Here is a 17098-nt window from a genome sequence, read left to right on the forward strand (position 1 = left end):
GAGAGTAGAATTTGCATTGGGGGATGAATGGTGAGGGAGTAGAGTTTGCAGTGGGGGATGAATGGTGAGGGAGTAGAGTTTGCAGTGGGGGATGAATGGTGAGGGAGTAGAGTTTGCAGCGGAGATGAATGGTTCGGGATTGGAGTTTGCAGTGGGGATGAATGGTTAGGGAGTGAAGTTTGCATTGGGGATGAATGGTTATGGAGTAGAGTTTGAAGTGGGGATCAATGGTTGGGGAGTAGAGTTTGCAGTGGAGATCAATGGTTAGGGAATAGAGTTTACAGTGGGGGTGAATGGTTAGGGAGTAGAGTTTTCAGATGAGATCAAGGGTTAGGCAGTACAGTTTACATTGGGAATGAATGATTAGGGAGTAGAGTTTGCAGTGAGAATAAATACTGAGGGAGTAGAGTTTGCGTTGGGGATGAATGGTGAGGCAGTAGAGTTTGCAGTGGGGACCGAATGGTGAGGGAGTAGAGTTTGCAGCGGAGATGCATGGTTTGGGAGTGGAGTTTGCAGTAGGGATGAATGGTTAGGGAGTGGAGTTTGCAGTGGTGATGAATGGTAAGGGAGTAGAGCTTTCAGCTGAGATCAAGGGTTAGGGAGTAGAGTTTGCAATGTGGATGAATTTGTTGGGACTGGAGGTTTCAGTAGGGATGAATGGTTAGGGAGTAGAATTTGAAGTGGGGATCAATGGTTTGAGAGTAGAGTTTACTGTGGGGATGAATTGTGAGGGAGTAGGGTTTTCTGTTGAGATCAAGGGTTAGGGAGTAGAGTTTGCATTGGGGGATGAATGGCTACGGAGTAGAGTTTTTGAGTTTAGATCAAAGGTTAGGGAGTGGAGTTTGCAGTCGGAATGAATGGTTAGGGAAAAGAGTTTGAAGTGGGGATCAATGGTTAAGGAATAGAGTTTACAGTGGGGATGAATGGTTAGGGAGTAGAGTTTGCAGTGGCGATGAATGTTTTGGGACTGGAGTTTGCATTGGGGGATGAATGGCTATGGAGTAGAGTTTTCAGTTGAGATCAAAGGTTGGGGAGTGGAATTTGCAATGGGGATGAATGGTTTGGAAGTGGAGTTTGCAGTGGGGATGAATGGTTAGGAAGTGGAGTTTGCAGTGGGGATGAATGGTGAGGGAGTAGAGTTTGCAGTTGGGATCAATGGTTCGGGAGTAGAGCTTGCAGTGTGGGATGAATGGTGAGGGATTAGAGTTTTCAGTTGAGATCAAGGATTAGGGAGTGGAGTTTGCAGTGGGGATGAATGGTGAGGGAGTAGAGTTTGCAGTGTGGGATGAATGGTGAGGGAGTAGAGTTTGCATTGGGGATAAATGGAGAGGCAGTAGAGTTTGCAGTGGGGGACGAATGGTGAGGGAGGAGAGTTTGCAGCGGAGATGAATGGTCAGGGAGTGGAGTTTGCAGTCGGAATGAACGGTTAGGGTATGTAGTTTGCATTGGGGAGGAATGGTTAGAGAGAAGAGTTTGAAGTGGGGATCAATGGTTAAGGAATAGATTTTACAGTCGGGATGAATGGTTAGGGAGTAGAGTTGTCAGTTGAGTTCAAGGGTTAGGGAGTAGAGTTTGCGGTGGGGATCAATGGTTAGTGAGTAGAGTTTGCAGTGGGGATGAATGGTTAGGGAGTAGGGTTTGAAGTGTGGATCGATTGTTATGGAGTCGAGTTTGCATTGGGGATGAATGTTTATGGAGTGGAGTTTGCAGTGGAGATGAATGTTTAGGGAGTAGAGTTTTCAGCTGAAATCAAGTGTTGGGGAGTAGAGTTTGCATTAGGGATGAATGTTTTGGGACTTGAGTTTGCATTGGGGGATGAATGGCTATGGAGTAGAGTTTTCAGTTGAGATCAAAGGTTAGGGAGTGGAATTTGCAGTGGGGATGAATTGTGAGGGAGTAGAGTTTGCAGTGGGGATGAATGGTTAGGGAGTGGAGTTTGAAGTGAGGATAAATGTTTAGTGAGTGGAGTTTACAGTGGAGTTGAATGGTTAGGGGGTAGAGTTTTCAGCTGAAATCAAGAGTTAGGAAGTAGAGTTTGCATTGGGAATGAATGGTTAGGGAGTAGAGTTTGCAGTGGGGAAGAATGGTGAGGGCGTGGAGTTTGAGGTGGGGATGAATGGTTAGGGAGTGGAGATTGAAGTGAGGATGAATGTTTAGGGAGTGGAGTTTGCAGTGGGGATGAATGGTTAGGAAGTGGAGTTTGCAGTGGGGATGAATGGTTAGGGAGTAATGTTTTCAGTTGAGATCAAGGATTAGGGAGTGGAGTTTGCAGTGGGGATCAATAGTGAGGGAATAGAGTTTGCATTGGGGATGAATGGTTAGAGAGCAGTTTGCAGTGGGGCATGAATGGTTCGGGAGTAGAGTTTGCAGTTGGGATCAATGGTTAGGGAGTTGAGTTTGCATTGGGGGATGAATGGCTATGGAGTAGAGTTTTCAGTTGAGATCAAAGGTTGGGGAGTGGAATTTGCAATGGGGATGAATGGTTTGGAAGTGGAGTTTGCAGTGGGGATGAATGGTTAGGAAGTGGAGTTTGCAGTGGGGATGAATGGTGAGGGAGTAGAGTTTGCAGTTGGGATCAATGGTTCGGGAGTAGAGCTTGCAGTGTGGGATGAATGGTGAGGGATTAGAGTTTTCAGTTGAGATCAAGGATTAGGGAGTGGAGTTTGCAGTGGGGATGAATGGTGAGGGAGTAGAGTTTGCAGTGTGGGATGAATGGTGAGGGAGCAGAGTTTGCATTGGGGATAAATGGAGAGGCAGTAGAGTTTGCAGTGGGGGACGAATGGTGAGGGAGGAGAGTTTGCAACGGAGATGAATGGTCAGGGAGTGGAGTTTGCAGTCGGAATGAACGGTTAGGGTATGTAGTTTGCATTGGGGAGGAATGGTTAGAGAGAAGAGTTTGAAGTGGGGATCAATGGTTAAGGAATAGATTTTACAGTCGGGATGAATGGTTAGGGAGTAGAGTTGTCAGTTGAGTTCAAGGGTTAGGGAGTAGAGTTTGCGGTGGGGATCAATGGTTAGTGAGTAGAGTTTGCAGTGGGGATGAATGATTAGGGAGTAGGGTTTGAAGTGGGGATGAACGGTGAGGGAGTAGAGTTTGAAGTGTGGATCGATTGTTATGGAGTCGAGTTTGCATTGGGGATGAATGATTAGGGAGTAGAGTTTGCAGTGAGGGATGAATGGTGAGGGAGTAGAGTTTGCAGTGGGGATGAATGTTTATGGAGTGGAGTTTGCAGTGGAGATGAATGTTTAGGGAGTAGAGTTTTCAGCTGAAATCAAGGGTTGCGGAGCAGAGTTTGCATTGGGGATGAATGTTTTGGGACTTGAGTTTGCATTGGGGGATGAATGGCTATGGAGTAGAGTTTTCAGTTGAGATCAAAGGTTAGGGAGTGGAATTTGCAGTGGGGATGAATTGTGAGGGAGTAGAGTTTGCAGTGGGGATGAATGGTTAGGGAGTGGAGTTTGAAGTGAGGATAAATGTTTAGTGAGTGGAGTTTACAGTGGAGATGAATGGTTGGGGGTAGAGTTTTCAGCTGAAATCAAGAGTTGGGAAGTAGAGTTTGCATTGGGAATGAATGGTTAGGGAGTAGAGTTTGCAGTGGGGAAGAATGGTGAGGGCGTGGAGTTTGAGGTGGGGATGAATGGTTAGGGAGTGGAGATTGAAGTGAGGATGAATGTTTAGGGAGTGGAGTTTGCAGTGGGGATGAATGGTTAGGAAGTGGAGTTTGCAGTGGGGATGAATGGTTAGGGAGTAATGTTTTCAGTTGAGATCAAGGATTAGGGAGTGGAGTTTGCAGTGGGTATCAATAGTGAGGGAATAGAGTTTGCATTGGGGGTGAATGGTTAGAGAGCAGTTTAGAGTGGGGGATGAATGGTTAGGGAGTTGAGTTTGCAGTTGGGATCAACGGTTAGGGAGTAGAGTTTGCAGTGTGGGATGAATGGTGAGGGAGTAGAGTTTGCATAGGATGAATGGTGAGGGAGTCGATTTTGCAGTGTGGGATGAACGGTGAGGGAGTAGAGTTTGCAGTGTGGGATGAATGGTGAGGGAGTAGAGTTTGCAGTGGGGGATGAATGGTGAGGGAGTAGAGTTTGCATTGGGGGATGAATGGTGAGGCAGTAGAGTTTACAGCGGAGATGAATGGTTAGGGAGTGGAGTTTGCAGTCGGAATGAATGGTTAGGGAAAAGAGTTTGAAGTGGGGATCAATGGTTAAGGAATAGAGTTTACAGTGGGGATGACTGGTTAGGGAGTAGAGTTTTCAGTTGAGATCAAGGGTTAGGGAGTAGAGTTTGCATTGGGGATGAATGATTAGGGAGTAGAGTTTGCGGTGGGGATCAATGGTTAGGGAGTAGAGTTTACAGTGCGGGATGAATGGTGAGGGAGTAGAGTTTGCAGTGGCCGATGAATTGTGAGAGAGTAGAATTTGCATTGGGGATCAATGGTTAGGGAGTAGACTTTGCAGTGGGGATCAATATTTAGGGAGTAAAATTTGTAGTGCGGATGTATGATTAGCGAGTGGAGTTTGCAGTGGGGATGAATGGTTAGGGAGTGGAGTTTGCATTGGGGATGAAAGGTTAGGGAGTAGAGTTTGCATTTGAGATCAATTGTTAGGGAGTAGAGTTTCCAGTGGGGGATGAATGGTGAGGGAGTAGAGTTTGCACTAGGGGATGAATGGTGAGGGAGTCAATTTTGCAGTGGGGAATGAATGGTGAGGGAATAGAGTTTACAGTGGGGATGAATGATTAGGGAGTAGAGTTTGCCGTGGGGGATGAATGGTGAGGGAGTAGAGTTTTCAGCTGAGATCAAGGGATGGGGAGTAGAGTTTGCAGTAGGGATGAATGGTTGGGGAGAAGAATTTGAAGTGGGGATCAATGGTTAAGGAGTAGAGTTTGCGTTGGGGGATGAATGGCTACGGAGTAGAGTTTTCAGTTGAGATCAAAGGTTTGGGAGTGGAGTTTGCAGTGGGGATGAATGGTTAGGGAGTAGAATTTGCATTGGGGGATGAATGGTGAGGGAGTAGAGTTTGCATTGGGGGATGAATGGTGAGAGAGTAGAATTTGCATTGGGGGATGAATGGTGAGGGAGTAGAGTTTGCAGTGGGGGATGAATGGTGAGGGAGTAGAGTTTGCAGTGGGGGATGAATGGTGAGGGAGTAGAGTTTGCAGCGGAGATGAATGGTTCGGGATTGGAGTTTGCAGTGGGGATGAATGGTTAGGGAGTGAAGTTTGCATTGGGGATGAATGGTTAGGGAGTAGAGTTTGAAGTGGGGATCACTGATTGGGGAGTAGAGTTTGCAGTGGAGATCAATGGTTAGGGAATAGAGTTTACAGTGGGGGTGAATGGTTAGGGAGTAGAGTTTTCAGATGAGATCAAGGGTTAGGCAGTAGAGTTTACATTGGGAATGAATGATTAGGGAGTAGAGTTTGCAGTGAGAATAAATACTGAGGGAGTAGAGTTTGCGTTGGGGATGAATGGTGAGGCAGTAGAGTTTGCAGTGGGGACCGAATGGTGAGGGAGTAGAGTTTGCAGCGGAGATGCATGGTTTGGGAGTGGAGTTTGCAGTAGGGATGAATGGTTAGGGAGTGGAGTTTGCAGTGGTGATGAATGGTAAGGGAGTAGAGTTTTCAGCTGAGATCAAGGGTTAGGGAGTAGAGTTTGCAATGTGGATGAATTTTTTGGGACTGGAGGTTGCAGTAGGGATGAATGTTTGGGAGTAGAATTTGAAGTGGGGATCAATGGTTTGAGAGTAGAGTTTACTGTGGGGATGAATTGTGAGGGAGTAGGGTTTTCTGTTGAGATCAAGGGTTAGGGAGTAGAGTTTGCATTGGGGGATGAATGGCTACGGAGTAGAGTTTTTGAGTTTAGATCAAAGGTTAGGGAGTGGAGTTTGCAGTCGGAATGAATGGTTAGGGAAAAGAGTTTGAAGTGGGGATCAATGGTTAAGGAATAGAGTTTACAGTGGGGATGAATGGTTAGGGAGTAGAGTTTTCAGTTGAGATCAAGGATTAGGGAGTAGAGTTTGCATTGGGGATGAATGATTAGGGAGTACAGTTTGCAGTGGGGGATCAATGGTTAGGGAGTAGAGTTTACAGTGCGGGATGAATGGTGAGGGAGTAGAGATTTCAGTTGAGATAAAGGGTTAGGGAGTAGAGTTTGCAGTGGGGATGAATGATTAGGGAGTAGAGTTTGCAGTGGGGGATGAATGGTGAGGGAGTAGAGTTTTCAGCTGAGATCAAGGGATGGGGAGTTTGCATTAGGAATGAATGGTTAGGGAGAAGAGTTTGAAGTGGGGATCAATGGTTAAGGAGTAGAGTTTGGATTGGGGGATGAATGGCTACGGAGTAGAGTTTTCAGTTGAGATCAAAGGTTAGGGAGTGGAGTTTGCAGTGGGGATGAATGGTTAGGGAGTAGAATTTGCAGTGGGGGATGAATGGTGAGGGAGTAGAGTTTGCAGTGGGGGATGAATGGTGAGGGAGTAGAGTTTGCATTGGGGGATGAATGGTGAGGGAGTAGAGTTTGCAGCGGAGATTAATGGTTAGGGCATGGAGTTTGCAGTGGGGATGAATGGTTAGGGAGTAGTGTTTTCAGTTCAGATCAAGGATTAGGGAGTGGAGTTTGCAGTGGGGATCAATAGTGAGGGAATAGAATTTGCATTGGGGATGAATGGTTAGAGAGCAGTTTGCAGTGGGGGATGAATGGTGAGGGAGTCGAGTTTGCAGTGTGGAATGAATGGTGAGGGAGTAGAGTTTGCAGCGGTGATGAATGGTTAGGGAGTGGAGTTTTCAGTGGGAATGAATGGTTAGGGAGTTGAGTTTGTAGTAGGGATGAATGGTTCGGGAGAAGAGTTTGAAGTGGGGATCAATGGTTGGGGAGTAGAGTTTGGAGTGGGGATCAATGGTTAGGGAGCAGAGATTGCAGTGGGGATGAATGGTTTGGCAGTAGAGTTTACAATGGGGATGAATGGTGAGGCAGTAGAGTTTGCAGCGAAGATGAATGGTTAGGGAGTGGAGTTTGCAGTCGGAATGAATGGTTAGGGAAAAGAGTTTGAAGTGGGGATCAATGGTTAAGGAATAGAGTTTACAGTGGGGATGAATGGTTAGGGCGTAGAGTTTTTAGTTCAGATCAAGGGTTAGGGAGTAGAGTTGGCATTGGGGATGAATGGTTAGGGAGAAGAGTTTGAAGTGGAGATCAATGGTTAGGGAGTAGAGTTTGCATTGGGGGATGAATGGCTATGGAGTAGAGTTTTTGAGTTGAGATCAAAGGTTAGGGAGTAGAGTTTGCAGTGGGGATGAATGGTTCGGAAGTGGAGTTTGCAGTGGGGATGAATGGTGAGGGAGTAGAGTTTGCAGTGGGGCATGAATGGTGAGAGAGTAGAGTTTGCAGCGGAGATTCCTGGTTATGGAGTGGAGTTTGCAGTGGGAATGAATGGTTAGGGAGTAGAGTTTGGAGTAGGGATCAATGTTTAGGGAGTAGAGATTGCAGTGGGGATGAATGGTTAGGGAGCGGAGTTTTCAGTCAAGGTGAAGGGTTGGGGAGTAGTGTTTACAGTGGTGATGAATGGTTAGGGAGTGGAGTTTGCAGTGTGGATCAATGGTTAGGGAATAGAGCTTGAAGTGGGGATCAATGGTGAGGGAGTAAAGTTTGCAGTGGAGAGCAATGGTTCGGGAGTGGAGTTTACAATGGGGATGAATGGTTAGGGAGTGGAGTTTGCAGTGGGGATGAATGATTTGTGAGTAGAGTTTGCAGTGAGGGATGAATGGTGAGGGAGTAGAGTTTTCAGTTGAGATCAAAGGTTAGGTACCGGAGTTTGCAGTGGGGGATGAATGCTTCGTGAGGAGACATTTCATTTGAGATCAAGGGTTAGGGAGTAGAGTTTGCATTGGGGGATTAATGGTGAGGGAGTAGAGTTTGCAGTGAGGGATGAATGGTGAGGAAGTAGAGTTTGAAGTTGGGATGTATGAGAAGGGAATGGAGTTTGCAGTGGGGATGAATGGTGAGAGAGTGGAGTTTGCAGCGGGGATGAATGGTGAGGGAGCAATTTGCAGTGGGGTGTGAATGGTTAGGGAGTCGAGTTTGCAGTGGGCATCAATGGTCAGGGAGTAACGTTTGCAGTGTGGGATGAATGGTGAGGGAGTAGAGTTCGCATTGGGGGATGAATGGTGAGGCAGTAGAGTTTGCAGTGGTGGGGGAATGGTGAGGGAGTAGAGTTTGCAGTGGGGGACGAATGGTGAGGGAGTAGTGTTTGCAGCGGAGATGAATATTTAGGGAGTGGAGTTTGCAGTGGGGATGAATGGTTAGGGAGTAGAGTTTGCATTGGGGATGAATGGTGAGGGAGTAGCGTTTGCAGTGGGGATGAATGGTTAGGGAGTCGAGTTTTCAGCTGAGATCAAGGGTTAGGGAGTAGAGTTTGCAGTGGGGATGAATGTTTTGGGACTGGAGTTTGCAGTGGGGACGAATGGTTAGGAAGTAGAGTTTTCAGTTGAGATCAAGGGTTAGGGAGTAGAGTTTGCATTGGAGATGAATGGTTAGTGAGTAGAGTTTGCAGTGGGGATCAATGGTTAGGGAGTAACATAGGCAGTGCGGGATGATTGGTGAGGGAGTAGAGTTTGCAGTGAGGGATGAATGGTGAGAGAGTAGTGTTTGCATTGGGGATGAATGGTTAGGGAGTGGAGTTTGCAGTGGGGATGAATGGTTAGAGAGCTGTTTGAGTGGGGGATGAATGGTCCGGGAGTAGAGTTTGCAGTTGGGATCAATGGTTTGGGAGTAGAGTTTGCAGTGTGGGATGAATGGTGAGGGAGTAGAGTTTGCAGTGGGGGATGAATGGTGAGGGAGTCGATTTTGCAGTGGGGGACGAATGGTGAAGGAGTAGAGTTTGCAGTGGGGATGAATGGTTAGGGAGTGGAGTTTGAAGTGAGGATGAATGTTTAGGGAGTGGAGTTTGCGGTGGGGATGAATGGATAGGGAGTGGAGTTTGCAGTGGGGATGAATGGTTAGGGAGTAGAGTTTGCAGTGTGGGATGCATGGTGAGGGAGTAGAGTTTGCAGTGGGGGATGAATGGTGAGAGAGTAGAATTTGCACTAGGGGATGAATGGTGAGGGAGTAGAGTTTGCGTTGTGGATGAATGGTGAGGCAGTAGAGTTGGCAGTGGGGGACGAATGGTGAGGGAGTAGTGTTTGCAGTGGGGGACGAATGGTGAGGGAGTAGTGTTTGCAGTTGGGATGAATGGTTAGGGAGTGGAGTTTGCAGTGGGGATCAATGGTTAGGGAGTAACATATGCAGTGCGGGATGACTGGTGAGGGAGTAGAGTTTGCAGTGGGGGATGAATGGTGAGAGAGTAGTGTTTGCAGTGGGGATGAATGGTTAGGGAGTGGAGTTTGAAGTGATGTTGAATGTTTAGGGAGTGGAGTTTGCAGTAGGGATGAATGGTTAGAGAGCTGTTTGCAGTGGGGGATGAATGGTTCGGGAGTAGAGTTTGCATTTGGGATCAATGGTTATGGAGTAGAGTTTGCAGTGTGGGATGAATGGTGAGGGAGTAGAGTTTGAAGAGGGGGATGAATGGTGAGAGAGTGGAATTTGCATTGGGGGATGAATGGTGAGGGAATCGATTATGCAGTTGGGGATAAATGGTGAGGGAGTAGAGTTTGCATTGGGGATGAATGGTGAGGGAGTAGAGTTTGCGTTGGGGCTGAATGGTGAGGCAGTAGAGTATGCAGTGGGGGACGAATGGTGAGGGAGTAGTGTTTGCAGTGGGGGACGAATGGTTAGGGAGTAGTGTTTGCATTGGGGGTGAGTAGAGTTTGCAGTTGGGATCAATGGTAAGGGAGTAGAGTTTGCAGTGTGGGATGAATGGTGAGGGAGTAGAGATTGCAGTGTGGGATGAATGGTGAGGGAGTAGAGATTGCAGTCGGGGATGAATGGTGAGGGAGTAGAGTTTGCAGTTGGGATCAATGATTAGGGAGTAGAGTTTGCGTTGGGGATGAATGGTGAGGCAGTAGAGTTTGCAGTGGGGATGAATGGTTAGGGAGTGGAGTATGCAGTGGGGATGAATGGTTAGGGAGTGGAGTTTGCATTGGGGATGAATGGTTAGGGAGTGGAGTTTGCATTGGGTATGAATGGTTAGGGAGTGGAGTTTGCAGTGGGGATGAATGGTTAGGGAGTAGAGTTTGCAGTGGGGATGAATGGTTAGGGAGTGGAGTTTGCATTGGGGATGAATGGTGAGGGAGTAGAGTTTGCAGTGGAGATGAATGTTTTGGACTGGAGTTTGCAGTAGGGATGAATGGTTAGGGAGTAGAGTTTGAAGTGGGGATCAATGGTTAAGGAATAGAGTTTACAGTGGGGATGAATGGTTGGGGAGTAGAGTTTTCAGTTGAGATCAAGGGTTAGGGAATAGAGTTTACATTGGGGATGAATGATTAGGGAGTAGAGTTTGCAGTTGGAATGAATGGTAAGGGAGTAGAGTTTGCAGTGGAGATCAATGGTTAAGGAATAGAGTTTACAGTGGGGATGAATGGTTAGGGAGTAGTGTTTTCAGTTGAGATCAAGGGTTAGGGAGTAGAGTTGGCATTGGGGATGAATGGTGAGGGAGTAGAGTTTGCAGTGGGGATCAATGGTTAGGGAGTAGAGTTTGCAGTGGAGATCAATAGTTAAGGAACAGAGTTTACAGTGGGGATGAATGGTTAGGGAGTAGAGTTTGCAGTGGAGATGAATGTTTTGGACTGGAGTTTGCAGTAGGGATGAATGGTTAGGGAGTAGAGTTTGCAGTGGGGGATGAATGGTTAGGGAGTAGAGTTTGCAGTGGGGGCCGAATGGTTAGGGAGTGGAGTTTGTAGTGGGGATGAATGGTTAGGGAGTAGAGTTTGCAGAGCAGATGAATGGTTAGGGAGTAGAGTTTTCAGCTGAGATCAAGGGTTAGGGAGTAGAGTTTGCATTGGGGATGAATGGTTAAGGAGTGGAGTTTGCAGTGGGGATGAATGGTTAGGGAGTAGAGTTTGCAGTGGGGATGAATGGTTAGGGAGTAGAGTTTGCAGTGGAGATGAATGTTTTGGACTGGAGTTTGCAGTAGGGATGTATGGTTAGGGAGTAGAGTTTGAAGTGGGGATCAATGGTTAGGGAGTAGAGTTTGCAGTGGAGATCAATGGTTACGGAATAGAGTTTACATTGGGGATGAATGATTTGGGAGTAGAGTTTGCAGTTGGAATAAATGGTAAGGGAGTAGAGTTTGCAGTGGGGGATGAATGGTGAGGGAGTAGAGTTTGCAGTGGGGGCCGAATGGTAAGGGGGTAGAGTTTGTAGTGGGGATGAACGGTCAGGGTGTGGATTTGCATTGGGGATGAATGGTTAGGGAGTAGAGTTTGCAGAGCAGATGAATTGTTAGGGAGTAGAGTTTTCAGCTGAGATCAAGGGTTAGGGAGTAGAGTTTGCATTGGGGATGAATGGTTAGGGAGTAGAGTTTGCAGTGGAGGGGTTAATGGTTAGGGAGTAGAGTTTTCAGTTCAGATTAAGGGTTAGGGAGTAGAGTTTGCATTGGGGATGAATGATTAGGGAGTAGAGTTTGCATTGGGGATGAATGATTAGGGAGTACAGTTTGCAGTGGGGGATCAATGGTTAGGGAGTAGAGTTTACAGTGCGGGATGAATGGTGAGGGAGTAGAGATTTCAGTTGAGATAAAGGGTTAGGGAGTAGAGTTTGCAGTGGGGATGAATGATTAGGGAGTAGAGTTTGCAGTGGGGGATGAATGGTGAGGGAGTAGAGTTTTCAGCTGAGATCAAGGGATGGGGAGTTTGCATTAGGAATGAATGGTTAGGGAGAAGAGTTTGAAGTGGGGATCAATGGTTAAGGAGTAGAGTTTGGATTGGGGGATGAATGGCTACGGAGTAGAGTTTTCAGTTGAGATCAAAGGTTAGGGAGTGGAGTTTGCAGTGGGGATGAATGGTTAGGGAGTAGAATTTGCAGTGGGGGATGAATGGTGAGGGAGTAGAGTTTGCAGTGGGGGATGAATGGTGAGGGAGTAGAGTTTGCATTGGGGGATGAATGGTGAGGGAGTAGAGTTTGCAGCGGAGATTAATGGTTAGGGCATGGAGTTTGCAGTGGGGATGAATGGTTAGGGAGTAGTGTTTTCAGTTCAGATCAAGGATTAGGGAGTGGAGTTTGCAGTGGGGATCAATAGTGAGGGAATAGAATTTGCATTGGGGATGAATGGTTAGAGAGCAGTTTGCAGTGGGGGATGAATGGTGAGGGAGTCGAGTTTGCAGTGTGGAATGAATGGTGAGGGAGTAGAGTTTGCAGCGGTGATGAATGGTTAGGGAGTGGAGTTTTCAGTGGGAATGAATGGTTAGGGAGTTGAGTTTGTAGTAGGGATGAATGGTTCGGGAGAAGAGTTTGAAGTGGGGATCAATGGTTGGGGAGTAGAGTTTGGAGTGGGGATCAATGGTTAGGGAGCAGAGATTGCAGTGGGGATGAATGGTTTGGCAGTAGAGTTTACAATGGGGATGAATGGTGAGGCAGTAGAGTTTGCAGCGAAGATGAATGGTTAGGGAGTGGAGTTTGCAGTCGGAATGAATGGTTAGGGAAAAGAGTTTGAAGTGGGGATCAATGGTTAAGGAATAGAGTTTACAGTGGGGATGAATGGTTAGGGCGTAGAGTTTTTAGTTCAGATCAAGGGTTAGGGAGTAGAGTTGGCATTGGGGATGAATGGTTAGGGAGAAGAGTTTGAAGTGGAGATCAATGGTTAGGGAGTAGAGTTTGCATTGGGGGATGAATGGCTATGGAGTAGAGTTTTTGAGTTGAGATCAAAGGTTAGGGAGTAGAGTTTGCAGTGGGGATGAATGGTTCGGAAGTGGAGTTTGCAGTGGGGATGAATGGTGAGGGAGTAGAGTTTGCAGTGGGGCATGAATGGTGAGAGAGTAGAGTTTGCAGCGGAGATTCCTGGTTATGGAGTGGAGTTTGCAGTGGGAATGAATGGTTAGGGAGTAGAGTTTGGAGTAGGGATCAATGTTTAGGGAGTAGAGATTGCAGTGGGGATGAATGGTTAGGGAGCGGAGTTTTCAGTCAAGGTGAAGGGTTGGGGAGTAGTGTTTACAGTGGTGATGAATGGTTAGGGAGTGGAGTTTGCAGTGTGGATCAATGGTTAGGGAATAGAGCTTGAAGTGGGGATCAATGGTGAGGGAGTAAAGTTTGCAGTGGAGAGCAATGGTTCGGGAGTGGAGTTTACAATGGGGATGAATGGTTAGGGAGTGGAGTTTGCAGTGGGGATGAATGATTTGTGAGTAGAGTTTGCAGTGAGGGATGAATGGTGAGGGAGTAGAGTTTTCAGTTGAGATCAAAGGTTAGGTACCGGAGTTTGCAGTGGGGGATGAATGCTTCGTGAGGAGACATTTCATTTGAGATCAAGGGTTAGGGAGTAGAGTTTGCATTGGGGGATTAATGGTGAGGGAGTAGAGTTTGCAGTGAGGGATGAATGGTGAGGAAGTAGAGTTTGAAGTTGGGATGTATGAGAAGGGAATGGAGTTTGCAGTGGGGATGAATGGTGAGAGAGTGGAGTTTGCAGCGGGGATGAATGGTGAGGGAGCAATTTGCAGTGGGGTGTGAATGGTTAGGGAGTCGAGTTTGCAGTGGGCATCAATGGTCAGGGAGTAACGTTTGCAGTGTGGGATGAATGGTGAGGGAGTAGAGTTCGCATTGGGGGATGAATGGTGAGGCAGTAGAGTTTGCAGTGGTGGGGGAATGGTGAGGGAGTAGAGTTTGCAGTGGGGGACGAATGGTGAGGGAGTAGTGTTTGCAGCGGAGATGAATATTTAGGGAGTGGAGTTTGCAGTGGGGATGAATGGTTAGGGAGTAGAGTTTGCATTGGGGATGAATGGTGAGGGAGTAGCGTTTGCAGTGGGGATGAATGGTTAGGGAGTCGAGTTTTCAGCTGAGATCAAGGGTTAGGGAGTAGAGTTTGCAGTGGGGATGAATGTTTTGGGACTGGAGTTTGCAGTGGGGACGAATGGTTAGGAAGTAGAGTTTTCAGTTGAGATCAAGGGTTAGGGAGTAGAGTTTGCATTGGAGATGAATGGTTAGTGAGTAGAGTTTGCAGTGGGGATCAATGGTTAGGGAGTAACATAGGCAGTGCGGGATGATTGGTGAGGGAGTAGAGTTTGCAGTGAGGGATGAATGGTGAGAGAGTAGTGTTTGCATTGGGGATGAATGGTTAGGGAGTGGAGTTTGCAGTGGGGATGAATGGTTAGAGAGCTGTTTGAGTGGGGGATGAATGGTCCGGGAGTAGAGTTTGCAGTTGGGATCAATGGTTTGGGAGTAGAGTTTGCAGTGTGGGATGAATGGTGAGGGAGTAGAGTTTGCAGTGGGGGATGAATGGTGAGGGAGTCGATTTTGCAGTGGGGGACGAATGGTGAAGGAGTAGAGTTTGCAGTGGGGATGAATGGTTAGGGAGTGGAGTTTGAAGTGAGGATGAATGTTTAGGGAGTGGAGTTTGCGGTGGGGATGAATGGATAGGGAGTGGAGTTTGCAGTGGGGATGAATGGTTAGGGAGTAGAGTTTGCAGTGTGGGATGCATGGTGAGGGAGTAGAGTTTGCAGTGGGGGATGAATGGTGAGAGAGTAGAATTTGCACTAGGGGATGAATGGTGAGGGAGTAGAGTTTGCGTTGTGGATGAATGGTGAGGCAGTAGAGTTGGCAGTGGGGGACGAATGGTGAGGGAGTAGTGTTTGCAGTGGGGGACGAATGGTGAGGGAGTAGTGTTTGCAGTTGGGATGAATGGTTAGGGAGTGGAGTTTGCAGTGGGGATCAATGGTTAGGGAGTAACATATGCAGTGCGGGATGACTGGTGAGGGAGTAGAGTTTGCAGTGGGGGATGAATGGTGAGAGAGTAGTGTTTGCAGTGGGGATGAATGGTTAGGGAGTGGAGTTTGAAGTGATGTTGAATGTTTAGGGAGTGGAGTTTGCAGTAGGGATGAATGGTTAGAGAGCTGTTTGCAGTGGGGGATGAATGGTTCGGGAGTAGAGTTTGCATTTGGGATCAATGGTTATGGAGTAGAGTTTGCAGTGTGGGATGAATGGTGAGGGAGTAGAGTTTGAAGAGGGGGATGAATGGTGAGAGAGTGGAATTTGCATTGGGGGATGAATGGTGAGGGAATCGATTATGCAGTTGGGGATAAATGGTGAGGGAGTAGAGTTTGCATTGGGGATGAATGGTGAGGGAGTAGAGTTTGCGTTGGGGCTGAATGGTGAGGCAGTAGAGTATGCAGTGGGGGACGAATGGTGAGGGAGTAGTGTTTGCAGTGGGGGACGAATGGTTAGGGAGTAGTGTTTGCATTGGGGGTGAGTAGAGTTTGCAGTTGGGATCAATGGTAAGGGAGTAGAGTTTGCAGTGTGGGATGAATGGTGAGGGAGTAGAGATTGCAGTGTGGGATGAATGGTGAGGGAGTAGAGATTGCAGTCGGGGATGAATGGTGAGGGAGTAGAGTTTGCAGTTGGGATCAATGATTAGGGAGTAGAGTTTGCGTTGGGGATGAATGGTGAGGCAGTAGAGTTTGCAGTGGGGATGAATGGTTAGGGAGTGGAGTATGCAGTGGGGATGAATGGTTAGGGAGTGGAGTTTGCATTGGGGATGAATGGTTAGGGAGTGGAGTTTGCATTGGGTATGAATGGTTAGGGAGTGGAGTTTGCAGTGGGGATGAATGGTTAGGGAGTAGAGTTTGCAGTGGGGATGAATGGTTAGGGAGTGGAGTTTGCATTGGGGATGAATGGTGAGGGAGTAGAGTTTGCAGTGGAGATGAATGTTTTGGACTGGAGTTTGCAGTAGGGATGAATGGTTAGGGAGTAGAGTTTGAAGTGGGGATCAATGGTTAAGGAATAGAGTTTACAGTGGGGTTGAATGGTTGGGGAGTAGAGTTTTCAGTTGAGATCAAGGGTTAGGGAATAGAGTTTACATTGGGGATGAATGATTAGGGAGTAGAGTTTGCAGTTGGAATGAATGGTAAGGGAGTAGAGTTTGCAGTGGAGATCAATGGTTAAGGAATAGAGTTTACAGTGGGGATGAATGGTTAGGGAGTAGTGTTTTCAGTTGAGATCAAGGGTTAGGGAGTAGAGTTGGCATTGGGGATGAATGGTGAGGGAGTAGAGTTTGCAGTGGGGATCAATGGTTAGGGAGTAGAGTTTGCAGTGGAGATCAATAGTTAAGGAACAGAGTTTACAGTGGGGATGAATGGTTAGGGAGTAGAGTTTGCAGTGGAGATGAATGTTTTGGACTGGAGTTTGCAGTAGGGATGAATGGTTAGGGAGTAGAGTTTGCAGTGGGGGATGAATGGTTAGGGAGTAGAGTTTGCAGTGGGGGCCGAATGGTTAGGGAGTGGAGTTTGTAGTGGGGATGAATGGTTAGGGAGTAGAGTTTGCAGAGCAGATGAATGGTTAGGGAGTAGAGTTTTCAGCTGAGATCAAGGGTTAGGGAGTAGAGTTTGCATTGGGGATGAATGGTTAAGGAGTGGAGTTTGCAGTGGGGATGAATGGTTAGGGAGTAGAGTTTGCAGTGGGGATGAATGGTTAGGGAGTAGAGTTTGCAGTGGAGATGAATGTTTTGGACTGGAGTTTGCAGTAGGGATGTATGGTTAGGGAGTAGAGTTTGAAGTGGGGATCAATGGTTAGGGAGTAGAGTTTGCAGTGGAGATCAATGGTTACGGAATAGAGTTTACATTGGGGATGAATGATTTGGGAGTAGAGTTTGCAGTTGGAATAAATGGTAAGGGAGTAGAGTTTGCAGTGGGGGATGAATGGTGAGGGAGTAGAGTTTGCAGTGGGGGCCGAATGGTAAGGGGGTAGAGTTTGTAGTGGGGATGAACGGTCAGGGTGTGGATTTGCATTGGGGATGAATGGTTAGGGAGTAGAGTTTGCAGAGCAGATGAATTGTTAGGGAGTAGAGTTTTCAGCTGAGATCAAGGGTTAGGGAGTAGAGTTTGCATTGGGGATGAATGGTTAGGGAGTAGAGTTTGCAGTGGAGGGGTTAATGGTTAGGGAGTAGAGTTTTCAGTTCAGATTAAGGGTTAGGGAGTAGAGTTTGCATTGGGGATGAATGATTAGGGAGTAGAGTTTGCAGTGGGGGCTGAATG

Source organism: Chiloscyllium plagiosum, unplaced genomic scaffold (genome assembly GCF_037043375.1).
Source record: "Chiloscyllium plagiosum isolate Xiang-an unplaced genomic scaffold, Cpla_swu_hap1 HiC_scaffold_16, whole genome shotgun sequence".
NCBI lineage: Eukaryota > Metazoa > Chordata > Chondrichthyes > Orectolobiformes > Hemiscylliidae > Chiloscyllium > Chiloscyllium plagiosum.